Below are 14,832 nucleotides of genomic sequence, written 5' to 3' on the forward strand. Positions count from 1 at the left end.
AGAGAGAGAGAGAGAGAGAGAGAGAGAGAGAGAGAGAGAGAGAGAGAGAGAGAGAGAGAGAGAGACTGTTTCTTGTGCATTTCTGCAATGGAGTGTGCATTAGCAAATGCACAGCTCTGCCTCTGAGAAATGGCAGGTCTGTTTCCCTTCCTACACTGGAGTTTCTGTATTGTCCGAACTGCACTGGAATAAAGGGATAGTTCAGATGTTTTGAAGTAAGATTCTATAGACATGTAACGTAATTTTACTTTTTTTTTTCAGCCAATTCTCCATAATTAAAGGAATCAAGCATCGACAGCTCGAGATAATTTATTAGAACATCTGAATTTCAAGTTTCAAAAGGTTCTTATGATCTGGATCTCTCCCTTCTTGGGTAGAATGTATATTTCTCTATAATGCAGGACACAAAATTACATAAAAAGCTGTCTACAAATATTACTTGTTCAAGACCTTTCCACAGAACTACACTCAGAAAGTATTTTACATAAAACGACCGATTCTGATGTCTTGACCTCCGTAAACACATCTTTAAATTTACACAGTTTTTTTTCTCCGGTTCATTCTGCAACTGCAGCCCCAAACTCACTCTAACGAGAGCTGCAGCTTTGCTCTCGCCTCCTCTGCTGACGGTGATATGTAGCCAAAGTGACACCCAGTGAAACCATGCATTGGGCCAGACACAAAATGGCCGTCCAGTGCCAAACCCTGCTTTGGCTTTCACTTCGCATCACACCACAGAGCCTGGCTGGAGAGTGAAAGCTCAATGTGGCATTTAGAGGAGAAAAAAAACCTCAGGTAACATTAACACCACTTAGAGATTATTTCAACACATATTATGCATACAAATACTCCTATTATCCCAAGTATTTTAAGTTTTGTTTGTTTAAAGTCTATTAAATGCAGATAAACCTACCCAGTTATCCAGTTTGCCCTTTCAGTACGATCACCTCAAGGTCTCCTCACCCCTCGCGTCACGTATCTGGGCCAAATTAGACAACAGCCCACGTTCTAACAGCCTTTGAGCCTTCGGGCCAGAACATTCTGAAATAAAAAGGGGAAGAAAATAAGTGCAAAAGGGGAGATTAATCTGAGTTATTACATTGATTAGATTTCCAGAATGATAATTAAAAGATGTTAAGACATGGGCCCAGTCAGGGATCAGTGGGCACTAATGAGGACCAATAGGCCTCTGTAATCTGCGATGTAATGAGAAGTGGATTAAATGTAAAGTTTGCTGGGAGACAAGTGGGAAGGGGGCAATAGAAAGAAATGTAATGGAGGAGCTGTCCTGGGAAACCAATCTTTTATTGTCATTAGCCAGTTACAGTGACGATTTACAGTCAGGAATAAAAAATAAGATGAGAGAAATCAGAGATAGTGCAATTGTATAAATAGTGTTTTGTCAAAATACAAATATTTTATCGTCAAACAATTAACCGGCTGATTAAACCAATAAGGGAGTTGCACAACTGAACTATTGTAAAGAAACATTTCAATTTATTTCATGGAAATCTCTTCTTTTTTGTTTTATTTTAAACGTTTTATAATCTCAGGTTGTTTCAGTTTGTTATTGCCCACAGTTGAAAGACACACAAATGCACCTGGTTCTGTGTGTGTGCTTGTAGTGTTAGTAAAATATCTCCAGCCAGTGGACAGATTTTAATGGAAGTCAGAAAGTAATCATTGGGTAACCATCTATAACTAACATTTGCTAACAGTTAAGCTGTGTGCTAGCAAATGCTAACATTTAACTCAATCAGCTTTTCAGATATTGAACCAAAAGTTGTAGTAGCAGAGAGTAGTCATCCTTAACTTATCTGCAGAGCACAAACTGATGGCAAAAGATATGTCAAAAATATTTTTATCAAGTGTTTGATTAATTTGTGTTTGTCTGATAGCAATATATCTCCTAAACATTTGGACTCTGCCAAGGTTGCCCTTTGTCACAGATTCTGTTCATTACTTTCATGGACAGAATTTCTAGGCGCAGCCGAGGTGTTGAGGGGATCCGTTTTGGTGGTCTTAGGATCGCATCTCTGCTTTTTGCGGATGATGTGGTCCTGTTGGCTTCATTGGAACGTGATCTGCAGCTCTCACTGGAGTGGTTCACGGCCGAGTGCGAAGTGGCTGGGATGAGGCTCAGTGCCTCCAAATCCGAGGCCATGGTCTTGAGCCGGAAAAGGGTAGAGTGCCTTCTCCGGGTCAGGGGGGTCGCCCTGTCTCAAGTGGAGGAGTTTAAGTATCTGGGGATCTTGTTCACGAATGGGGGAAGAASGGAGCGGGRGATCGACAGGCGGATTGGCGCAGCGTCTGCTGTAAAGCGGGCGCTGTACCGGTCCGTCGTGGTGAAGAGAGAGCTGAGTCAGAAAGCGAAGCTCTTGATTTACCGGYYGATCTACGTTCCTACCCTCATCTATGGTCATGAGCTTTGGGTCATGACCGAAAGAACGAGGTCCCGGATACAAGCAGCCGAAATGGGTTTCCTCTGCAGGGTGGCTGGGCTCTCCCTTAGGGATAGGGTGAGAAGCTCGGTCATCCGGGAGGGACTCAGAGTAGAGCCGCTGCTCCTCCACGTCGAAAGGAGCCAGTTGAGGTGGCTCGGGCATCTGGTAAGGATGCCTCCTGGACGCCTCCCTGGTGAGGTGTTCCGGGCACGTCCCATGGGGAGGAGGCCCCGAGGAAGACCCAGGACACGCTGGAGGGACTACGTCTCTCGGCTGGCCTGGGAACGCCTTGGAGTTCCCCCGGAGGAGCTGGAAGAAGTGGCTGGAGAGAGGGAGGTCTGGGCCTCCCTTCTGAAGCTGCTGCCCCCGCGACCTGACCCCAGATAAGCGGAAGAAAATGGATGGATGGATGGATGGATTTGGATGGATTGAACCAAACAGCTATAATTTCATCCTTTCCCATCATAAAATATTTTTTGTTTAAAAAATTGACATTAAAGGTGGCAGATGACATGTATTCCTTCAGGTGATGCTGCCAAGCATTTAGTTTTCTATTTTACAGCCCCAAATCTTTACAATGAATGTTTGTTGTATTTCCTTAAAAGGCGACTAAAAACCATAAAGTTGTTTAATCAACTACAATCAGTAAACCATTTCAGCTTCAATCACCTGTTTGACAATCAGCTAAATACAGATGGAGAGATGACTGCAAGCACGACGTAAAAAGAAAATGGCAAAGTAATACAAAGCAGATGGTTAAGGAGCCAAGTGAAATTAGAGAGGATGTTACTTATTCAGCGGCTGGTCGTTATTAGTAAATGAGTCTTACTGACAGGTGCACCACACTCATTTACAAATGACAACATATTACCATAATCAGCCTGCTAATTTATCACAAATAATGAGTTGTGTTGAAAACAGGCTGGTAAATACTCAAGGAGAAAATCACCCTAATGGCTCTCACCTGTCACACTGTTCAGGGCCATGTTAGAGGGAATTCAAATAATCATGGTTTTATTACATGCATCCTCATATAATTCTGGAATATTCCCCCCAGTTTTCAACCTGTTTGGTTGGGAAATTGTAAATCCACATAGGTACTTTCAACAATGGGACACAAGTAACAGTTGTTATTTTTTTACTTTCAGCTGATGATTTGACTACATTATATAAGCAGATATTATTGAGATCACAGGGAGGCCTGGGCCTGAAGGCAGGATGAACATGAATGTTTTTAGATGGTGGGAGGAAACTAAAGTACCCAGAGAAAATCCACCAAAAGCAAGAAGAGCCAGCAAAGTCCACACAGAAAGACCCCAGGTCCAACTCAGGAGCTTCTTGTCATGAGGCAACAGCACTAACCACCACCGTTGTGCAAAATACTTCAACGTTAGCTACTAAAATTCAACAAATCACAGAGAATAAAGTGTTAAGTCCAAGGTCCACTGAACCAATTCCTTTCATAAGGATTACATATTAACCCTTGGCCTTGTATGCCAAAGTTTTAAACATAGATCTTGCACAAACTATTACAACTACAGTAATTGATGGGAATGATTCTCAGTTACTACCACAGCAAACATTAGCTTAGCACATGAAAAGTTGTCTAAGTTATAGACATTTTTTGCATTTACCAATCAGGGGCGGAGCTAGACTCTTTGTAAGGGGTGGCCAAGGTGTTTTTTAGGAGGGCACATACAAATAAGTATAATAAAATATTCTGGTTTTGAAAAATCAAGACAGCCACCAGAGCTAATTTCAAATTGTTCTAATTCAGCTGTTAAAAAAAAACTATAAAATTTTGTATAATCGAAACTAAAAATGATTTTAAAAACATGCTGATCGCTAGTCCTAATGCAGAGTTGGGCAATACTGGTCCTCAAGGGCCACAACCCTGCATGTGTTACCATTCCCCCTCCTCCAACACACTTGATTCAGTCACTGAATTACCTCTTCCAAGTTCTGCAGAAGCCTGAGAATCACCCATTCATTCACATCAGGCGTGTTGGATCAGGGAAACAAGAAAAACATGCAGGACTGTGGCCCTCGAGGACTAGGATTGCCCACCCCTGTCCTAATGTAAGCTAACCACCAATGCTAATTTTACAGAAAACTATATTTCATCCAGTTGATAATTGGTGTAGTAGTAGTCAACAATAATCTTCAACACATTCTAAAAACAAATCAAAAATTCAAGATGGCCACCAAAGCTACTTTCAAATTGCTCTAACTCAAATGCTATTTGGACAAATGTAGCTGAAATTTGGTGTGAGAGCTGGGATCACCAAAAGTACAGTCAAGTCATAAATGTAATATGGTGACCACACTGAAGTACCATCAAAGCTTCTCAAGGAACTTTTGTAGTTGCTCCATGTCATATACTGTATGTTACAGACTGGCCACTAGAAATCCAGTTTTTTTAAAACCAAAACTATTACAAACAATTGTTTTATATCAGTTCAGTGTTTTAAATAAGGTATTGTTTTCTTCATCACACTAGGTTCCCTCTCATCAGACTGTGCAGCTGCCTGACAGATATTTATTCCTTTTCTACACTAACTGCCCATCTTTGAAATGCTACATGCAATCGCCACACACTTGGGGTGGCCAATCAGGTACAAGGGGGCAAATGCCACCCTGGCCACCCCTTTGGCTCCCCCCCTGTTACTAATTTCAGTTAACTGCAGAGGCCACAGCACATCCAGTGATTACTGTTAGAGAATATCGTTAGAATCATTCCAGTTGTTCATGAGATGTTTTGCCAACAGGCAAACAAACACAAACACAGACAGATTCAAATATGTTAATATGCTTCACCATGATGAGAAGGTACATCTTCAGTAATCAAAACTAAGTCAAATGCCCTAAATTAATTATCAAAGACATTAATGTTTTTGCAAATATAATTTCCAGTCAAATATTTTTCCCAAGGCTTGCATGTGTGGCGATATAATCTCTTAGGCATTGTGCTGTATTGTCTTATTCAAGGGTTATGAAGTGTTGTTTGGAATTAAAATTAAATAGGTTTAACTGGCTCATTTTTCTATCCCAAACAGGAAAGACTGTAAAGGTGTGGCTGAAGCGAGTGTTGTGGTTCTGAATCCAGTTTATTTTGATCAAAGCATTCTACGTTTCATTAAGAAGTCAGAACATTGTGCTAACATCTTAAAAAGGGACCTTTAATCATACGTAAACACAGTTATAAAGTCTTCAAGCTCTCCTGACTGGCGGCGACACACAAAGGCACCATGCGCGAATGTGTTTAACCAAGCTTAGGGCCTAATATCCAACCAACCTTATGGTGCAGAAAAAAAATTACAGCGGCGAAATGACAATGCTGATAGACTATAAAACTATGTCATATAATACCCCCACTCACTCCTCCCTCCGTGTGGTCCACCCACCATTAAGCCAATTCATCACCTCTTAAGAGAAGGCTATGAGACAGATCCTGTCCATCAGTCACTTGCTTTAGGATTACTGCCCTCATGATGCGAGCATCGAGGTAAACGATGACCGCAGAGAGCCGCTCCTGAGGAACAACTTGTTTAAAAATCCACTGTTCTTATCTTAAATACAGACATTAGATTACTTAAAGGAATGCATATCGCCTGATGCATGCAGCCATTGTCTGCAGCAGCCATCTTCTACTGCGCACACGTCAACTCAAGGCCCGCGGGCCAAGTCTGGCCCTCGTTAACATTTTATCCGGCCTCAAAAGTAAAACTTTAAATGTGAAATGGTTCTTCTTTATGTCACTGTTTTTTTTTTCTTGTCGTGACAGCTGCCCAACTTTAAAGCCAAAAAAAATGATTTGAAATTTTCTGTTTTTCTTTGTTTTTTGTGTGGAAAGAGTAACTTTAATTATCTTCTCTTCTTCTAATAAAGTCAAATACTTGGAATTTTTGTGAGGATTTTCTTTTATTATTTATCTGATAGGTAATGTGTTCTAAATGCTACATAAAACATATTTGAAAAGGTAATTTGCATTTCTATAAGAATACTTTTTTGTATAACATTTCTCTAATAAATACTGACGCTTGACTTGGACCAAGTTTTGAATTGTGGCCCTCTTGTGTAACAGAGTTTAACACTCCAGTTATATTGGATTCATTAAATATTAATTAGTTAGAGGTACACCCAATGAATATTCTCATAAAGTTTCACAGTTCACAAGATATTTTGGTAACAGGCAGACACATGAAAGCATAAACACACACATACACACACATGAGGAAAACTATCATCATCCACCTCAACCCTTTTGGCAGTGGGCAATAATTAAAACATGCCTGCATGGATAAGATGAAGGAAGATATTTTTTGAAGCCAGTTGTTTGAGATGTCACTTCTCTAATGACCTCGAGGGAAAGAAGAGCTCAGATTTGCATTTTTTGGTGGCTGCTCCTGTAATGAAAAAAGGTAGAGTGCAGCATATTTCACTGGACCTGTCAGATTCACTCACACACCCTCTGCGAAGCCCTCAGAAACGTCATGCCAGCGCCTCCCACTTCCCTGGCCTCTGCTATTAAATTGACTGTGACAAAATTAGCAAACATAGACTGTTTGGACATATTCCCAATATATTGGATTTCTCTTTTTTTTCCCGCTATTCTTTTCCTTTTTTTWAAAAAATAAAATCCAATCAAGCCCCAGAACATCAAACATGAAGTCTCCTTGAAAATTGTTCAGTCTCATGGGCCATCTCTACATTTATGTAATCGTGAGCTTGTTAGGGAGATTTCTCAAGTTTATTGACAGTGATGTGCATTGGGATTTGGCAGATCTGACATGTGGGAAGCGCAGTTCAGTGGCACCACCTCGCAGAAGCAATTAGAGATCCATACTCCCAGACAGGTCCGGACTTTGTTTCTGTGGTGGTGGTGGTGGTGGTGGTGGTGGTGGTGGTGGGAGGTGTATGGGGGGGCCACACATTTTGGAGCTTTTATTAACATGACATGCGTGTCCCATAGATTGTCTTCGGGTGACAATCAAAGGGTTGTCATTGAAAAAGGGGGCAGCAATTGGTGAAATTGTGTTCCTTAAAACAAGTCCAGACATCAGAATGGATTTTCCAAGTGATTTGTTCTTTCGGAGGAAAGCATTCTCTAAGTTATACCCCCCTCTCTGCCCCAACATGCATAAAAACTACTACCTGCTATTGTGTAATATTGAAAGGAATTAGAGCATAATTAAAAACGATTCAGTTTCACTTGGCCAGGCCTTGCTCAAACGGACACCACTCACTCTTCAGTATTAAATGAACGTCAACGGGCAAAAGCAATTAGTTCAGTCTATTAATTACCATAATCACCCATTATCCTGTTGGTCTTCATTTCAACATGTTAACAAGCCTGTAGTGATGAGGTTTCCAGAGACTACTATCAATATAAGAGTTAATTAGGTCTCATTTATTTTATGTAATTCGCACACCTGACTTTCTTGTTTTGTAATTTTTAAACAAATCCTATTTATTCAAGCCAATGACTAATATCTTAAACTGATCGTTCAACTGTAGAAGTAGGTTCAGTTGATAGACGATAAAGAATTAATATCTTACTGTTGCAGATGCCCTTTGATCAGGTATGGAGTTTAATTCTGACTGTACAGATGAGTTAACAGTTCATTTGAGCAGAAGTGAATAATCCCATCTTAAAAGAACTTCCATCCAAAAAGTTGTTCCCATTCACACAAATTTATAAACAGTTAATTTTAGAAAAACAGAAAAGTTAAAGAAGTTTTCGTAGAAAAATAATTAAAAGGAAAATGCCTCACCTCAATACAACAAGAGTTCTCATGCACTCTTGTTTATGGAAAATACAGGACTTTCTTCAGTGGAGTCCCCATTGAAAACAACTTATTGTCAAACTGTGTTCAGAATTAAGTTATAGATGTTTTGTATGGTGTGCACAAAGGCAATTTATATATATATTTATTAATCCTCTGTGTTGATTATCTTTTATAAGCAAAGCTGCATCACTGTTGTGTTGCACCTTTAATATTTTTTCCACATATTAAAAATTGTTCATATTTAATCCAGAAAATGCTTGGTTCATTTGCATTTACTGATTGTCACCATATAGTTCTGAAATTGATACGCATGATTTTTCTGGTAGAAATGTCATTTCCAGAGAAATTGCTCCTGGCAGCATTGGAGGTGCTACAACTAGCTGCTAATGCTCTTGCATGTAAAAGGTATTTCAGTGAACTGCAACTGTTGGAGACTATTTGAYGAAAGACGTTTGGAAGGGAGTTTCTGGAGTGTCTTGAAAATATGTTGCAGTTTGTGAGAGTTGCAGAGCATTACAGTCTTATCGCTTGGTTCTTCAACATATATTCAACAAACTTGTGCACCAATTTTTTTCTCTTAAAAGAGAGCCATCTTCCGCTTCTCTAACCTGTCTCAGGAGCTCTAGAGCTGCTTTTTGACACCTGCATGGGAGCTCTCCTCTGACGGAAAACATCTGAGGGAAATGTTCATTTTTAAAAACCACATTAGTGATCACGATTATGGACCTTTTCATAGTGTTTTGTGCTCATATCAAAGTCCAGCTCTTCCGAGTCACAAGTCGACTAATTGCTGAGGTTGATATGAAAACGCTATTGGAATTGTTCAAATTCAACAAGCTGAAAATGCAGATTTATAGATATATATGTGAAAAATCTAATCTACAATCCTAAAAAAAAGTTTAACACAAATCATTTTGGAGCAAAAACATTTGAGTCCAGGCAACAATACTGGGTCTACCATTGAAAAACAGCTTGAAGTCAAACCACTTGCCGATGCGCGGGTTGAACTCAATGCCCATCATGTAGTTGTATAAAAGTTTAAATTCACCTCTTGAATTTATGCAACTACAATGGCGTTTTCATAGAATCCTCAGTTTTATTCGATAAACGTGGGWGGTTGGCCCGCTTCTCATTTGTGATCATCTCTAACTAAGAAATGGTCTACAGGTTTRTGATCAGCATCTAAAAGAACCCCCTAGTTGTTGAAACTGGAGTTGTTTCAGGACGGCAGCAAAACCTTTGGTTTTAGCTCCATTCAGATGAGCCATTAATTTGTCAGGTCAGGTCAACACTAGATTATTTCTCCCTATTGAAGATGTTCAAAGATCTGTCTACAGCAAGTAAAATAATAATTGTTCATAACCTCTCTAAAGCTCTGAACCACTGCTGTAAAACTCCTTATTATGTTTGTGTTTGTAATATAATGAACAGTGCTCAAAATAAATTGAAATACTAACTTTTTTGCTGAAGAGGTGTTTTCAATTGAAAACAAAGATTACTTTTTTGAGAATTGTCATGTTTATTACAACCATGAGTGATATAAATATGTAGTCTATAGTTGTTTTTTTGTACTAAACAATAATCTTCATGTCTGTTTTCCATCAGACYACAACGGCCATCATGTCTTTAGGTTTGGTTTTGTAGGAGCCTTCAACATGTCCATCTGTGATCCGGGATGAAAAGAGGCTGCGGCCTGAAGAGACTGAGCGCGGTAAACAAGGCGGCCCTGCTCCCCAGCTGTGAAGGTGACTCAGGGACGCTACACGCAGAACAAGCCCTTTTGATTAATCACAGGATATTTACTAGCTCAGATCTAATCACGGACCACAGGATCAGGGGGCTACATCATACACGGCCCAGGAATTTACACAGCAGAGTTAACCTGTCACCTGCCACCGTCCTCTCCTTACGTCTATAAACACTGTGCACTCGGCTCGGTCCGAAAGTGATTGTTTTATTTCTGCAGCAACAATATAACCTGCAGTCAGATCCTCAACACTTGTCGTCGGATATAAAACCTTATGGCAGAGGGGAGAAGGAGCCATTTATCTCAAGGTGGTCATGATAATGGGATACAGGAACGTGAGCAGTTTTACCACTGAGTAAACTACACTYTGAGTGCAGCAAACATGGCACCCCTGTCTGATGCTTCAGTTTGTAGATCCAGTCTTTAGTTCCTGTGGGATTGTTATCTCCCAAGGAAGAGATGTAAGCCCAGGACTAATCCCAGATTACAAGCGAAAAAGGATTATGCAGTTGTGATCTCTGACTGGTTTGTGATCTCCAAAATCGATTTGACATTCAGATGATCTTTGGTTTACAGTGAGGCCAGCCTGCAAATTTAAGGGACAGTTTCACAGTGGGGTTTTACCAAGATTAAAAYGAGCGTTTTTGTGTTTTTTGCTAAAATGTTGAAACCAGAAATCAGTTTGAGCTTTTCTTATTCTGAGAAAACTCACAGGTTTTAGTTGTGGGAATCATGTTTTGCTCGCGTCTACATTCGTTTGTCTGTAACGTTAGTCGAATCTTATAAAGTAGACAGATTTTAGTGAAACAAAAAATAACCATTGGATGTGCTGTATACATTTGATCGGCATTTTTTCACCAATTCATCTTTAAACCTTCTGTATTTTACAAGTTAAGTACTGAAAAGCAGACAAAGAATGGCCTAAAAAGAAGCTGTATTGAAGCTGTGTTAGAATAATAATTTCTAAAATACTTACATGTAAAAAAACAGCAACTCTCTGATTGATGTGACGTTTCTGTTGTTTAATTTGAACCACTAATTTATGCATGATTAATAATTTATTTTTTGAAAAAATGGCCTAAATGAGTATGAAATAGATGAAGACATAACCTTTAGTGTGACCTGAGTTCTGTCCTGAGTTATTAGCACGTCCACTGAAAACAGACAAAGGCAGCGGTGGAAATGCTGCAGCCCTGCCGCGTTCTTGGCTTCTGCCATCGTGTCGTCTGGAAAATGTCACTCCATGGGGGGGTGTCTCAGTTTAAAAAAGCAAAAACACTGACAACTCATACAGAAAAAAATAAACTGAACAAAATATTCAGACCAGGAAGATGATAATCTCTCCTGCATCTCCATACAGATAGGCTTCTTGGTGTTGAATTAGGAGGTGTTTGTTGAGCCTGAATCTCGCCACACCAGCTCTGAACAAATAGTCCATTAGATGAGAGTGTTTTTGTCAGTCTCCCCRTCTCCTAATATTTCCTCAGAGTGACGAGTCACATTTGAAGCCGGGAGGCAGAGTAATTTCTGTGTCACATTCCTTTAGCTCGACCTCGCTGACAATTGCCAACACAAGAGCTTTCTCACTAAAAATTAATCACATTTGCCTTTTTAATGGTGTCCCGCCTCCCTCTGCTAAGAATCCACAATCGTCTCGCTGCCTCTGCGATGGTTTCTCTGTAACTGCTGAGAATGACGACGTGATTTCAAGGAGCATTTCAATAGTTTGTTCACCCCTCTGACCTTCTGTTCAGTGTTGACTGAAGGAGGCCAAAACAGAAAAAAGCAAAGTTAAATCTTCAACTGCTAACGCTGCTGAAGATGGTATTTGATTAATATTTTTTTTATTAAAAMTGTGTTCATTGAAAACAATATGGATGGACCCTGTGGTCCGGCAGTTTGAAGTGCAGCTCTGACACCAGGCACAACTACAAGTTTGATGTCTTGTAGGGAAGTGTTAGCAGTGTTAGCAGCATTAGCAGCATTAGCAAAGTTAGCACTGTTAGCGGTTGCTTTTGTCGCAGGAGGATGACAGAACAAAACCCAAGCACCAACAGCAAATGCTGCGTTCTATTCTGAAATACTTAAATGCAAAACTCAATATTTAAGATTTAACTTTTACATTTACACATTTAGATTTAGGATTAAATATGTCCATATATCACTTCACATTTAAATTTAACATTTAGTTAAAATTAGAAAAATGTAAGAACAGTGAACTAAATAACAATAAAATATTAGTAGAAAATGTTTAACCACTAACTAATAAAAAATGAAAATGGGTTGTTATATTTTTTAAGTTCGTATTATTTAGCATTACATACGCTCTGCAAACAAACTATACAGAAATTTTTCAAATGATTGACCATCAGCAGGTAAGATATTAATTATTCAAMACCTTCCAGAACCCCACTTCAGAAGATCTAATCAAAACAATACTACAGGTTTGGGACAATAAATGAATATACTGCAGTTCAATGTAGATAACCATCTCACAAAGTTTTTATTGGTCATAATTTTTTTAGTTTTCACTCGATAATTTGAATTTACTAAAGCAATRGAACAATTGTTTGTTGTGGAACGCATCTCGCCTGCCAAAGTCTTACACATACGACTCACAGGATCTGTAATCAATCATGTTTTTTTAAGGGATGAATCTCAGCTACCACTGCACCAAATTTTAGCTAGGAAGATAAAAAAAATTGTTTCTGCCATTTTTGTGTTTGCTAAGGTCAGTTAGCTGTGGTGGCCATCTTGAATCAGGTCGACTTCAGAAGATAAYAAGTTGTAAAGGTATGTCCATTTAGTAGTTCATGAGATTTTTTATTAAAATTAGTTCAGTGGTTTGTGAGATATTTTGTTAAGAGATAAATAAATATGGAGATTGTTTAAGTTTAAGTTGTTTATTTGAAGTTGTTCTTCTAAGAACAGAACAGACAGAAGACTCTTTCTGCACCCTTTTTATTCAGTACATGATTTACTTTGTTTTTTAATTGACTTTTTGTTGTTTTTATGAATGAAAAAAAATGAATAAATGAAAATAAATAARTGAACAAAGTCAGTAACCTTTCTTCACATGGAAAAATGACAATGAATGGGTGGATTTAATTGTTTATCCAGAATCTGATAATAAAGACAGTCACATGTATTTATTATACCTATAAATAACAAATTTTCTAAAAAGGCATCACATTTAATCATTTTACATTCGTTTTGAGTCATGAACTTCTAATTCTAGCTTTAATAAAGATGCTAAATTTGACTGGATTTTGTAGAAACTCATCCAAGTTTTCTTACATTAGTAGATATAGTTTGAAGATTCCAGAAGAGTTAAATCAATCACAGATTTCTTCATTTCTTCAATAATCTGACCGACTCACCGAGGCTTCGTCCTCTCAGCGCTCAGTAAAGTCAGGCCTCCGCTGCCATCAAATATTCAGACAGACTTGTAATTCCTTGTGAGTGAGACGGCCTGTAAAAATGACTGGAAAACAAAACACTCCTGGTAAAACAATGTTCAGAAGACATTCTGTCAGATTTCTCTCTTTCTTACAGATTTCATTGCTGAGCTGTTGTGGCGTAAATGCTTTAAAACACTTTGACATAAGCATGCAGCGTCCTGAGACACACGGCTCTGAATAATGAATCTGCAGCATGTCCCAAACAGCTGTCTTCTTGCAAAATGCTGTTTTCATTTCTTTCTTTAAAATCCTTTTTCAAACACATGTATAGATCAAGTCATTCACCTGGCTTATTATCTAGACAAGAACTGATCAATCGCTAATTTAAAATCAATGAAAAGCTTCTGCCAGACAAAAAGCTGAGAAAGTTCACAGCATCTTCCTTTCTCGCTGCCCAGACTCTTTATATTTAATTCAGAGGTTGTGTATTTCTTTATGATTGCAACATCTGTTTGGTCCCAGTGCCAGCTCCCTCTGTCAGCCACCCTCTGTTCAATAATTCCTGCCCTGACCCCCGAGAGCCCCTGACATCACGGCACCGGCTGCTGCTCAAACTTCACAGGGACCAGACACAAAGAGACAGGTGCCCACATGCCACCAAATGAGCCTTCGAACAAAAAATAAATAAATAAATAAATAAATAAAAAAAACCCTCTGCATCACCTGGATCAGTGGCTTCAATATGTTGGACCAAGAGAAGAAAACTCTGACCGGGACACGTGGGACGTCTCAAACTAATGCAGAGATTTAAGTTACCCATGTTTGCAGCTTCAGTTTTCAAACTAAAGCATATATCTGAGGTAAATTAGCTCCTTCATGTTCACAGTTTAGTTACTGAGGGATTAGATGGAAAAACAGGTGGAAGAGTAACAAATAAAAGGAAACTCAGGGTCACTAGAATGCAGGAAAAAATGTAAAGCAGCATAAATTTCAAATAAAACTATTGCCAGTCATTTTTTACTTGTTTTTTGTGCATTTTTTTTTTGCATTTGAAATATATAACGTAAAAAACTATTTGACACTATGCATATTAACTTATGCACAATTTTCTAAAGGCCATGTCACACTATGACATTTTAGACAACTTATGCAGACTTTTTATGAACATTTTGTTGTGAATAAATGCTTTTCAGTATTTGTAGGTACCCCCCTAAAAACACTTGCAAAAAAAAATAACTAGCTCTGGCCCTGCTGTCACTGCTTTGGCAGTGCTTTCTAATCACTTTGAGTAATTGAGAAGATGTGTTGATATTTCTAATAAATGATATTTATCTCTAGAAATGCTGAAAAAAGGAATTGCAATGAATGAATTATTTATTCATAAAAAATTATTTAAACTAAAACTACAGGGACTTCATAAGTCATGTGACATTTTTTTGATTATATATATA

Source organism: Austrofundulus limnaeus, unplaced genomic scaffold, assembly GCF_001266775.1.
Source record: "Austrofundulus limnaeus strain Quisiro unplaced genomic scaffold, Austrofundulus_limnaeus-1.0 Scaffold12, whole genome shotgun sequence".
Taxonomy (NCBI): Eukaryota; Metazoa; Chordata; class Actinopteri; order Cyprinodontiformes; family Rivulidae; genus Austrofundulus; species Austrofundulus limnaeus.